Below are 13,851 nucleotides of genomic sequence, written 5' to 3'. Positions count from 1 at the left end.
AAAAAGCTTTTGTGAATATGTCTTTAATTTCATTCAAGGTAAGCTTATGCTTGTATTCTTTCCTTAATGCTTCTTGTCTCCTTCTTTTTTCCAATGCACTTTGAATTTCATTAATCTTTTCTTCAGTAAGAGTGCTAGATTCATAATATGGGATCTTTATTTCTTCATCAACCTTAGGAACTCCATGGTGGAGTTTCCTGACTACCTTTGATGAGCTCGAGCCTAGTGTTCTGATTTTCAGCTGTAATCCATCTATGCTCGGCTGCTGAAGAGTCTGTGTTGGAGTACCAAATTTTGGTAATGCAACCAATGTTTGTATTGCAGTCTCCTCCTTTTTCTTTGTCTCATCTTTTCCTTTAGCTTGAATATCCCTTTTATGAATGCTAGGTGGGGTTGAACTTGTTGGTTGTTTAGATGTTTCTTTTATTTCCCCTGTTGCTGTACTCGGCATTTGGAGTGTATAAGTGACTATACTTGGTGGAGGTGGTGGTGGAAGAAATAGAATACTAGTAGTTTGTATGGTCAAAGGTGGCACTTGTGCTTTTACCTTGACTATCTTTGTTTTAACTTCTAGATTTTGTAATTCATCAACACTGACTAGTACAGGATTTGAACTTAATTTTGCTACTAGTGATGATTGGTCAAGGATTTCCAAATCCTCTACAGTTAATGGATTGATGTTTAGATTTGAAGTGTCTGTAACATCCTTTATTTTTATGATATCTGCAGGTGTGATGGTGGCATGAGGAGGACTAGGAGGGGATACCTGTATGTCTTGCATACTTTGATCTTGTGGCTTAGCTGTATCTTTCTCTTCCTCTTTCTCCTCATTATGTGCCTCTTCTTCCTTTTCTTCTTTACTCTTCATCTCCACTAGTTCCTTCTCTTTTTCTTTGGTTTCTAATACTTTCTTTTCCTTTGTCTTGGCACTTGCTTCTGCCTTGTATTCTTCATTATATAAATCTTCTATTTTCTTGTAAACTATTTTCCACAATCTTGTGGATCTAGTAACTACCTCTTCAATTTTATTCTGCAATATGCTGAAAACTCTATACTTGGGAGTGAATCTATTATTATGCCTTTTTACTGCATTTATTATTTGATCCTTAGTTAAATTAGGCAACAATCTGGCTAATGTTGACTCCCTTATTTCTTTTTCCATTTGTAAACAAAAATGCCATTTATCCTCTACAATTTTATACAATTCTCTTGGCATAGATTCATCTAATTCTAGAGGTGTGTGCTTATACTCAGCCATCATAGTATACACAGATTCCTCTAATTTATTTTTCTCTTCTTTGGTGAGCTTAGAAAATTTCAGGTTCTTTAAACCTTTTAAATCATTATTCCTAATTTTTTAACATAATTTATCAACAGCAGTCTGGGGTTTGTGTCTTACCACTTGAAATTGACTATTGTCTTCTGACTCAGTTGTCTCCTCATCTGTTTCAGGCTGGGGAATAAATTTCCTTTTTTTTGACTTAGCAGCATTCTTCTTTGAGTCTTTCTTCTTTCCTTTTTCCTCCTCTTGGGCTCTTTGTGTTGCAACCCTTGTGGTAGGTCTCTTTGGTGCAGGGGAAGCTACTTTCCTCCCCTTGGATTTAGGAGCAGAAGGAGTTGTGGTCTTTCTCTTAACTGGTGCTTCCTTGGCTTCTTCTACCTCAGAACTTTCCTCTTTGTCTTCTCCTGACCCTAGAGTTTGACCTTGAAGTTTATCTCCTTCTTCTTCAATGTCTTCTCCCTCTTCTTCTATTTTTCCTTCTTCTTCCTCCACGCCAAATTTTCTTTTGATTTGTCTCATCATTTTCTCTTTCTTCTTTACTTCTGAAGCAGTCTTCAAATCTGTTATTACCTTTGATTTGACAACATCATAAGTTCCAAAAAAAATTGCATTTTTATCAGCTTCTTCTGCAAGTAAAGTTGTTATTGTTGTAGAGGCTTGATCAACATCAAGTTCATAACCTAGTGGCCTAAGCCATCTTACTCTAGGTATAACTGCTTGTATGTAGGTATAATCTATATCTACAAGAAAACAAATATCTTTTTCATATTTCTCAGTCAATGAGACTGGAATTCTCATTCTTTGTTTCATGGGCTTTTTGAAGTCCTCAAAATAACCAGTCATTTGGGCATCAAAATTTTCACCCATCTGTTCAATGTATCCATTAATTTTTTCAACAATTGTTTTATCTGGATTTCATTTTACTTTACCCATAAAAAGAAATTCTTTCATCAGATAGAAAAACATACACATCAAAATTGATCCAAATTTGCATTGAGCTCCCTTGCTCTTCCTTATAGCTCTCAGATTTTCATTAATCTATTGAAACATGAGCTCTGCCAGATCATAAGTGTGATCTCTTTTGATTATCTTGTATGCAACATCAACTGCTATACAAGGTACATTGTTTAACCTGCTTGATTGATAGAATTTATGTGAAATGATTCTCAAAGCAAAATCTAGTAGGGGATCTGTGACTGTGTCGATAGTCATTCCTCTATTGTTCCATTTGGCACTTGTATTTTTCTGTATTACTTCCCTTTTGTCACTTCGCAGGATCTTTGGTCGATCTAGGGTTGGAATACCAGTAACCCTATGAACAATTTTCTTGGTGAATTTTACTAGTCTTGACTCTAACCAAAAAGCTCCATCATGTATTCGGCTCAAAACTATCTATACCCATTCAGTTTTGAAAATAGTCAAAAATGCTAGGGTTTTGGTCAACCCTTTTCTTTCAATTATTGAAAACTCATTTTTTAGTACTTTGTTTTCACATAGTTTATCATATGCATTATGAATTTCTAAGTCTCCTATGGCACCAATTTTGCAATTATAACATCTGCGAACATCTTGGACCATAACAACTTTATCCGAAATAACTGATAATGCACCTGCAGGACCATTGTTGTATGCTACTTCTGGAATGGGCTTAAATTCAAGTTGTTTAACTTCGTTTCTGACCAACTGAACTTCATGACTCTCTATACCCTTAGTGGTTCCTGACCTAGATGCCATCGTTTCCTAGACTAGGGTTTATGATTTAAACAAGTTTATAAGTCCTACATAGCTTGACAGTTAAGTAAAATACCTTAAATCGAAGAAACTTGTCTCGAATCATTGTTGAAATCTTCACGAATGGCTTCTGAGCTGATCTTGATCTTCTCCACTTTTTTTCAGCTTTTCTTCTTGTTTGAATGGTGGGAAAATGATCGAAAATAAGATTTATGTACCCTTCAAAATAGAGTAATAAATGCTTAGTACGCTGCCAACTGTCTACTCAGCACTTGAAAAAGTTTTGTCATGACTCGGCTCCCATTGTGTTTTACTTTACTTGGCTCCTATTGATATTTCATAGCTCGGCATCAACTATCAACTCGGTCATTGTTAGCAACTCGGCTCCTAAAGGTAACTTTGACAGACTTTCACAAAAATTCTCAATTTTGACTTAGCATCTCTGTTTATGCTGATTTCATTTTTGCAGTTCTTATATGTCTTGGGACTGATTTATGATGTAACTAGGTTTATCAATCCCACACACTCATTCTTTGCTTAATTTGATGAAGTGTGATCACTTGACCTATTAAGTGAAGTGATCTCTGTACTTGATTTGCTAGACTCATATTTCTTCCTCCATGTCTTATTCATTTCACTTCTGATATGTCCAACATCTATCTTTGCCTTTCCATTGCTGAGCTCAGAACTTGATGCCTTTGACCTTGTTGGGAAATTTCTGCTGACATGACCAATTTTTAAGCAACTGAAACATGTGGTTTGACTCAACCATCTTTTGTAGTTCCCTCTAAAATGTGTTCTTATGCAGTTATGTGGGATATGTCCATATTCTTGACAATAGTGATAGCTGTACCTAGTGTTGTAATCCCAAAATTCATGGTTTGATGTCTTTGCTGGTTGATTTACTGTCCACATAGACTTTGATCTACATTCAAAAGCTCTATGTCCATACTTTTTGTAGTTATAACAATGTCCATCAAATCTTGATGTCTTGATAATTTGGGTTCTACATTCATATGCTTGATGACCTTGATTCTTGCATTTATGACAATGATTTATGCTTTTGGGTTTGTCATGCTGATAGGCATTCTTGTTTCTACAGACATTAGATGTATGTCCTTTCTTTCCATAGAAATGACATGTAGGTTTAACATCTTTACCTTTTTCACTTCTTTGTTCTGCGCTCTTTGATGATTCTCCAACTTCAATGCTGTTATATCCAAGCCTTGTTGTATCATGGGTTGATCTTGGAGATTTCAGTATTTGCTCAAAATATTTGATGGCTTCACTTGATTTGTTGAGATTTTTTGGCACTTCTCTTTCTTTGTTCAATTCATTCTACATTTGTTCCTTTTGCATCTTCAAAGTAGAGATCTCAATATCTTTCATATTGAGTTCATGATGAAGATTCATCATTTGAGCAAGTTTATCTATCTACATGTTTGAGATCCTTGTCAATTCAGTACATTTTTCTTTAAGTCTATTTGCAAGATTCCTTTTTTCGTTTTCCATCATGACCTTATCATCAACTGCTCTTTTCTTTTGTTCAGTAATTTTATGTATTATTATAGCCTGTGATTCATGTTCCATCTTGAGAGTTCTTATCTCATTTGCTTGAATTTTATTTTTCTCCATCAGTTCTGCTATTGCTGCATCAAACTCTTTAGTGTCTCCACTAGAAAATATGTTGGTGGTATCAATCTCCTTGTAGTGTATATCATTTTCAGCTATGGCTAGATCCTTCCTCTTTTTTAATGAGTTTCTCAATTTGTTTCTGAATTCCTCCAAGCTATGCAAAGCAAGTTGCACATCTATCACCTGTTCAATGATCTTTCCAAGTTTGAAAGCTTCCATCTTTAGATCTTTTCCTCCAAGCTATTAGGATTTTCCTTGTGAGGACTTGGCTTGCTCTGATACCAATTGTTGGAATATTCAAATATGGAAAGAGTACTTATGAGGGGGGGGGGGCTGTGAATCATAAGTATCACACTTTAGTCAATAAAACTTCTAACTTAAAGTAAATTGCATGCATGTAAATACATCAAATAAACATGTAACAAAACTCATGCATCAATCACTCATAACACTGGAATTTGGTAACCCAGAAACCCTCCAGGAATAAGAAGATGAAACTAGGGTGGGGATGATACCCACAAAAATTACTACAGCAATATTGTTCAACCACTTCTGATGGTTTGCCCTGTTAAAGGCTTTACACTATATTAATAGTGACCTGGTTAGAGGATTTACAAACACTTAACATGAAGTGTCACCTGGTTAAAGGATTTTAATCACATAGTCAAAAGGATCTTACAAAATAGCTGTAAAGCTAACCTATCACCATAGGATTTTTATTCTAATACAATTGCTAGAGAGTATTAGATATAATAAACCTGATAGATTATAATCCTTGATTGCTGAATCCAGGCTCCTTTTTTGCCTTCTCCTGATCTCGATCCTTTGTGATCTAATAACTCTTGCTTTTGAAAATAGATTTGCTTATGCACCCTTGTATGTCCTTTCATATGTATATTTACAATGAAATTTTGTCTTCCTTATAAAGACTTCAAAGACTTAGGGTTTGATTTGGATCTATGATCCACATTGATTCTCAATTTCGTGCTCAATACTTGTCTTTTACTGATTGGTTGCATGCCTTTATCATTTTTCTTATTGGCTGCATGTGAATTGCTCGAAAAAATAAAAGATTCAATTATATCATTAAATCCCTTGAAGTTTACCTTCTGTCGGCTACAAAAATTGATTACATCATAGTTTGTGCAATTTCAAACTTTTATGCTGATCTACTGAGTTACTCGACTCCTGAAGTATTTCTGATACTAGGCACATGTTGTTTCTTGAATACCTTAGCACTTGAACAAAATAGTATTACTTAGTACATGTTGTACTCGGCACTTGTTAACACTCGGCACCTGTTGTACTCGACACTTGTTAACACTCGGCACCTGTTGCACTCGACACTTGTTATTACTCAGCACCTTTTACACTCGGCACCTATTACACTCAGCACTTGTTATCACTCGGCACCTGTTACACTTGGCACTTGTTATCACTCTGCACCTTATCTTACTCGGCACTTACTCTTGATCTTGGTTAAGTGTATTGACACTCAGTTGTCAAATTTATTCTTTAAGCTAACAACAACTATCACTATTGAGCAGATGGGCATAATCCAAGAAGCTCTAGCAAAGAAGAAGAATCAAGAACTACTCAGACAAGAGTATAGGAAGAAGCAAGCCTTGAAGGATATCAAGGATATTTTCATTAATGCATTTAGTTTGCCAACTCTAGAGGGAAACAAGCCAATAGTTGAATAGTTGACCAACTTAGTGGAGAAGCTACATGACATAGACCTAGATTCAAATGTAAAATTACTTGAATGGTCTAAGAGAAATTTCCAACATAAGGTTGATGAAATGATATCAAGTGTTATTGCACTATCACAAGTTGAGTTAGAAACCAAAATAGATAGTATGAAGAAGGTGCTAGAGAAAATCTTTTCTTTATACACCAAATTGTGTAATCCCACACTCTTCTCACAAGAAATAAGGAGTCATATTATAAGTTTAGAGAGTCATATATAGTCATTTGGTATAAATCTTCCAAAATCTCTAGCTTAGAGTGAGTAGCATTTCAAAAAACTTTTGAACTCCCAAAGTCAATTAGTAGTGTTACACACAGATGAAGCAAACATCACGGCTAAACTGATAAGCATCTAGTCAATTCTAACTCCACATATGAAGCTATTGCACATGGAACTAGCCTTTCTTGAAACACTCATGAAGAAAGATCCGCATATTTCTACTCGTGAAGGCTTAGTTCACCTTGCTACCAAGCTAACCATCCAGATCAAATCATTGGAGGTAGATTGTGATTACATTGAAAATCATGCTTGAGGTCCATAAATATTTTTTGGACAAACACACTCTAAGTGTGTAATCCTTTGACATTAGTTTCAAAATGGAGGAGAAGTAAGCTATGGGGGTGAAAAGAAAATATTTTTGAGTTAATCTCAAATTGGTTTTGACATATTAGTGACAATATACTTAAGTTGTTTATTGAGTTCATGCCAAACAAGTAATACATGTCAGACATATATTTTCAGATAGTATATATTGAGTGACAGATATTTAGTAAGTGTTGACTAACTAGCAAGTGTTGAATCACTCAAGTGCCAAGAAAATGATATGTGCTGAGCTATTTAGATGTTGAGTGATCAATGGATGCTGAGTCATTCAAAGGCTAAGTTATAACATTGAATTTGTAGTTGATGCTGAGCATCAGGGACTTCTAGTGTCAAGTTACATAGTTTTGACATATTTTTTTGTAATGGCACAAGCTTCTTTGTAAATCATTTTTAGGCCCAACTTAAAGATTATATTATGATCTTTGTTGATAAGGATGAATCTTAATTGTGAATCTCTATCCTTTACATGCATCTAATTATAAAAAGGGAAGGGTTAAGTGGCAATATGGGTGAATCACTACTGTTGATTCATAACTAACCCTTAGTCACCTAGGTATTCTTAAGGAAGACAAACCCTAAACTTTCTATGAAATGTTAAGGAGAATTGAAGAGAATTTGCATGTACAAATAGAGCATTCATGGTGAATAAGGTAGTATGAATTGAGTTGCATTGCAAAATTAGTTTAAAGGAGAAAAAAGGAAAGGAATTAGATGATAGAAGAGATACATTTGATTAGAAAGGATTAAGTACACATCAATATAGAGGTGATCTAACATCAAGAAATAGAGTACTAACTGTAGGATCATTGCTGAGACATTCTAATAGGTGAATCAGTTAAATATTTTAATAGAGTAGTCTTAATAGGCTATTGTAAATCCTTTAATGGGGTGCTTACTTCATTGTAAGTTAAATTCCTCTTACCAAGCACACTTTTAGCAAGGTGTTCAAATCCTTTAATAGGGTAAGATCTAACAATCTAGTAAGCCTTCAACAAGGCAGACCTTTCACAGGGTAGATCATGTTTCATGGTTAAACATTGTAACCTTGATTAGATACACTTTATTATTACAGTATTGAAGATTTATGGACATCACCACCAATCTAGTTTTACCTTATCCTTAGATGGTTTTTAGTTAACCAAATATCTTTTGTCATACATGTGTTGAATATTTTACTTTCATACTATGGATGTATATGCTTAATTTGGTATTTTAGTTTAAATGCATAGATTGTGAGATGGATGTGTGGTGAATAGTTTTAAAGGTTGAAATTTTGAAGTGTTAATTCACCTCCCCCTCTCAAAGTTTACTTCCCTATTGTATTTTCAATAGAATCATATAAAAGTGGTGAGGAAAGAAGTAACAAAGGTAAGAACTCAAAACCTACTTGTCATAATTGTGGAAAATTGGGACATATTGCTAATATTTATAGGAGCAAGACTGCAAATCAGAATCCCAAGTAGAAGTTCATGGGTCATTACCACAAATGAAACAAGCAAGGACATCATGTACATGAATGAAGAAGAAAGACCATGAGTACACTAAGATTTGAAGGATGCTGCTATAACTTTCAAAAGTATGGACATAAAGTAGTGCATATCTAAGTCCAAGTGGTCATCAAACAAGCAGAAAAAGGTAAAGAACAATGGAAAATTTTATAATTGGGATTATAATACTAGGTATTTTTTTCACTAATGTCAAGAGTATGTATATGTTATTGAGAACTACATAAGAACAAATTTTAGAAGTGATTACAGTAGATAATTAAGTCAGACTACATGTTTTAGTTCCTTAAAGACTGGTCACATTAGTAGACATTGTCTAACAAAGTGTAAGTCAACAAGCAGTGATTTCAACAACATTGAGGAAGTCAAAGTGAATATTAACAAATGATGGAAGAAGGAAGATTTTAGTATATCAAGTTTAGATTAGATCACTTCACCAAATGGGTCAGGTAATCACACCACCCCCAATTACTCAATCAAGATCTATGTGTGGGACTAATATTTAAATGATATACAATATATCAATTCTAATAATTTAGTTCTAAAAATATTATAAATGCATGAAGAAATATGCAAAGTTTTTTTTACAACCTAGAAGAAATCTTTAAGTTTTGTTAGTTTTCATGTTGTTGTCGAGCATGGAAAGTTTCACTTAAGTTGTTGAGTGAAATCTAGTTGGTGTTGAGCTATCATAGGTGATAGTGTTGGTGAATCTTGTAGTGGTTTCTAAGCATGAAGATAATTATATAGAAGCTGAGTGAGTTGGAATTACTATTGAAGTTGAGCTTAAAACTATGTAAGCACTAAGCATTAATTGTAAAGTTTAAGAGCTATATGATTGATTTCTAATTCATTTGACATCATTCAAATTTGGAGAGAGCATGAAGAGCTTAAGACTAATTTAAGAGATCATTACAAGAATTTTTAGACCAAATTCAACCACTATTCAACACCATTCAATAGATTTGTAAAGGTATCTATCATGTGTTGAGCTATGCTGTTTGAATTTTTGCAAACCCTCGATAACTGATATAGAATCTAGTTCTTCTTCTACTAAGGCTAAAAAGGGAAAGGAATTTTTAAATGTTTAATTAATTATTAATGAGATCAAACAACCAAACTTTATAGAAATTCTTGATATTGCATACAAGCAAGACTTGTCTAGTGCACTATCAATGATACCACCCCACGTTTTAATGATTCAAGATGAAAGATGTTGTTACACATGTAGGGTGGATAGCATAGGTGACATGGAGATTAGAGACCTATATGGAAAATTATGTGAAAATGGAATATTAGAGGAGGAATATAAGATTATAGAAAGAAAAGGGTTAATTTGTGCCCTAGATTTCTCCAACATTTTCAATATAGAGTGGGTAAAGATTATTTTGAGTAGAGACCTATGGAGGTAGGTGAGGAAAAAGATGAACAATAAGTAACTAAGGTTACTAAAGATGAAACTAAGAAAGATGGACATGTGGAAGGCACTAAGAAGAATGTAGATACATTAGAAATAGCTAACAATGAACAGCAAATAGAACATAGTATACTTAATATATAGATTTCAAGTGCTAGTCCATGACATGCAACAAATATAGACACTAAAGTAGTAAAGATTAAGGATGTTTCTAACAATGTGATTTCAAACATCAATTCCCTAATAGAGGAGGACATGAAAAATATATTTCTAGATACCACCACCAAGGCACAACTATGAATTCATCCTATATTAGTGAGTGTAGATGAAATTGAGAAGGCAGAAAAGACATCTATAGAGGAGGAAACACAAGACATATCTAATACGCCTCAATTTATTATGCTACAACCTACAATGCCCATTGTAGTGTACCAAAGGAAAGAGACAACAATGGAAAATATCATCATGATGGTGCAAAGTATTTCCATACAAGAAGTTGCTACAAAAGATAAAGATGGGACATTAGTTCAAATAGGTCAAGAAGATACTCCTATAACTATAGTACACATTCAATGTGCAAATGAGATTGAAAAGAAAGTGAAGGATAGGACTGAAGAGTTAGTCTTGACTAGCAAGCCTAAGGAGCAATTAGTAATACAAACACTAATTACTTTGCTAGAAAGTGCTACTCCTCCTAGTCAACCTCTTCATAGGCCAAGTGTAGAAGCTACACCATTGTAGTCATCAAGGCCTAGTCCTAACACAACCAAGGAAAATGAAGTTACATCATTTGGTGATGTCAACTTGGATAAAGTGATTGCATTGCAAAATTTTGATCTTGCAATAATAAAAATTAAATAGATGAGCATACTTTAGAATGCTCTTGCAAGGAAAAAGCACCAAGAGCTACTCATAAGGGAGAATAGGTAGAAGCAAGCATTGCAAGATATCAAGGACATTTTTCTTGATGCATTTAGCCTACCTACACTTGAAGAAGACAAGACTATCATAGAGTATTTGACTAATATATTGGAGAAGATAAATGATATAGATCTAGATTCAAATGTTAAACTACTTGAATGGTCTTAGAGTAAATTTCAAGGTAAAGTCAATGAAAAGATATCAAGTGCCATTGCACTTAGTCAGGTTGAGTTAGTAACCAAGATTAATAGTGTAAAGAAAGTATTAGAGAATATTTTCTCTCTTTACACCAAGTTGTGTGATACAACTCTATTCAAGCAAGAAGTACAATGGCATATTGATAATTTGGAGGGAGATATGAAGCAAATAGGTATTACTCTACCAAATTAAAAATCTCTTTAGGAATTTGATGAACTCCCAAGGTCAGTTGGCAGCCCTACATGCTCAAGATGAAAACATTTGAGATACACTGATTAGCATCCAGTCCATGTTGACCCCACACATTGAGATACTACGCAAGGAACTAGCTTTTGTAGAAAGAATGATGAAGAAAGATATACATCTTTCTACACATGAAGGCTTAGTTAACCTTGCTACCAAGTTAGCTATCCAAATCAAATCATTGGAGGTAGTATGTGATAATTGGGATGTAGCTCTAAAGATAATACTGGAGGTGCATAAAAAATTCTTAGAAAAAAATACTATATGTGTATAACCCTTTGACATAAGTGTCAAAAAGGGGGAGAAATAAGCAAAGGGGAGAAATAATTTTTGGGGAGAAATGAGAAAGCAAAATAAGTTTTTGAGAAGAGATAATGACTCTAAACAAAGAATGAATATAGTTTTGGGGGAGACTAAATAAAGGTGGAGTCAAAGATAGAAATAGAACATAGTTCAACATATGCATATTTACTCAGCAGAAGTATTGGTTTTAATTTGGAATAGAACAATCAACTCAAGGGGAGTTACAAGATTTTGAGGTATGACTATTAAGTCAAGTTTTTCAAATTTTCAAATTTTTGTACATATGCCAAACAAAGATAGTGAAAATATAAGTTATGCTCATAAGATAAGAACATTTTTTTAGTTTGTGGTGACAGATCAGGGAAGAATTGTACCTAAAAAAATTATGCTCTTATTTTATTGTTCCTTATTTAGATAAGCATATTATAACCCTAAAGAGGGAATATATTATATAAAATATCTTAGGGTTAGGAATGGTTAAAGAATGTGATGTATAATGAGATAGGTTGTGCTTGTGGTGATATTGACCTATAAGAGTTTATACTATAATTATAGGATAATAAGAAAGGTTGGACAACTGTGTAGGTGGATGTAGCCTAGATTTTGGGTGAACCATGTTAAATCTGTGTGTTATCTATGTTCTTATGATTTTTTTCCTTTTTCTTGCATTTAACTATTTATTTGTACATTATCCTAGATCTTTCAAATCCTAACACATTCATGCATGACTAAGTGTTTTTGCCACTCATGTCAAAGGGGGAGATTGTTGATCTCAGATTGGTTTTGACATATGAGTGTCAATACACTTAATTCATTTACAAAGTTAAAAATTGCTTCATGTAAAACAAGTAATGCATGCCAAGTGAGTAAATAATAAGTGCCAAGTCACTCAAGTACCGAGTAGATAGATGATACTAAGTGATCCAAATGCTAAGTTTTAGCATTGAAGTTATAGTTGATGCCAAGCATCAAGAACTTCAAGTGTTGAGTAATGCAATTTTGAAATATTTGTTTGTAATGGCACAAACTAATATGTAAACAATTTTGGAGCCAACTTAAGGATTATTTTACCATGCTAGATGATAAGAATGAATCTTAACTGAGAACCCCTATGTAGTACATGCAACCAATTAGTTAAAGGGATGAATTGAGTGACTAGATGGATGAATTACAATCATTGATTCATAGCTAACCTTAAGTTACAAAGATCTTATTAAGGAAGGTAAACCCTAAAGAATGGAGAGAGAGCAAATAAAGAAGTTTTCATGTGCAAACAAAGCATTTAGGTGTGACTAAGAAAGAGTGATCATAGTCTATGAATTGAAGAATTAGTTAGAGGAGAACAAAGGAAAGTAATTAGAGAATAGAAGAGATACATTTGATTAGAGGAGGATCAAGGATATATGCAAAGAGGTGATCTATTATCTAGCAACATAGTGCTAATCACAAGATCATTACTAGGACATTCTAATAGGAAAATCTATTAAATCTCTTAACATAGTAGTCTTAACAGGCTATTATAAATCCTTTACTAAGGTGCTTAATTTATTTTAAGTTGAAGTTCCTTAACCAAGTACACTTCTAATATGGTGTTGAAATTCTTTAATAGGGTAAGATCTAACAATCTTGTAGGCCTTTAATAGGGAAAACCTTTCACATGGTAGATCATGTTTCATGATCCAATATTGCAATCTTCATTGGATACACTTTACAACTGTAGTAGTAAGGATTTATGGGTATCATCACCACCCAATTTTACCTTCTCATTCTAAAGGGTTTCTAGTTAATCATACCTTGTGTCATATGTGTGAATGTTTATTTGTTTTCATGTTATGGATGTATAAGCTTAATTTGATATTTTAGTTTATATACACAATTATGAGATGGATGTGTCATGAATGATTCTATGGTTGAAGTTTTGAAGTATTGATTCACTTCCCCCTCTTAGATTTTACTTTTCCCATTGTATTTCCAATAGTTTGGTCCACTCGATACTTTTGAAATTTTCTACTATAATGGTTAAATATTAACATTATGGACAATCTACTAGGAATAACAACTACCTTTTCTTGTTTAGATCTTTGTTCCTTTCTCTTTCTTTGTGAGATCTTTCTCTTGGATATCCTTTCACTTTGTACTTTCACTTGATTTATTAAAACCTTCTCTTTCTCTAGCCATTGTTTAGCTCACTTGGCTCAACTTTATCTTCTTTCACTTTCATCCACTTCACACTTTGATCTCCTCTCAGTAATATGATCAACAA

Source organism: Cupressus sempervirens, chromosome 11 (genome assembly GCF_028749045.1).
Source record: "Cupressus sempervirens isolate cs-2001-9-10 chromosome 11, ASM2874904v1, whole genome shotgun sequence".
Taxonomy (NCBI): domain Eukaryota; kingdom Viridiplantae; phylum Streptophyta; class Pinopsida; order Cupressales; family Cupressaceae; genus Cupressus; species Cupressus sempervirens.
Note: the sequence above shows the minus strand (reverse complement) of the source record.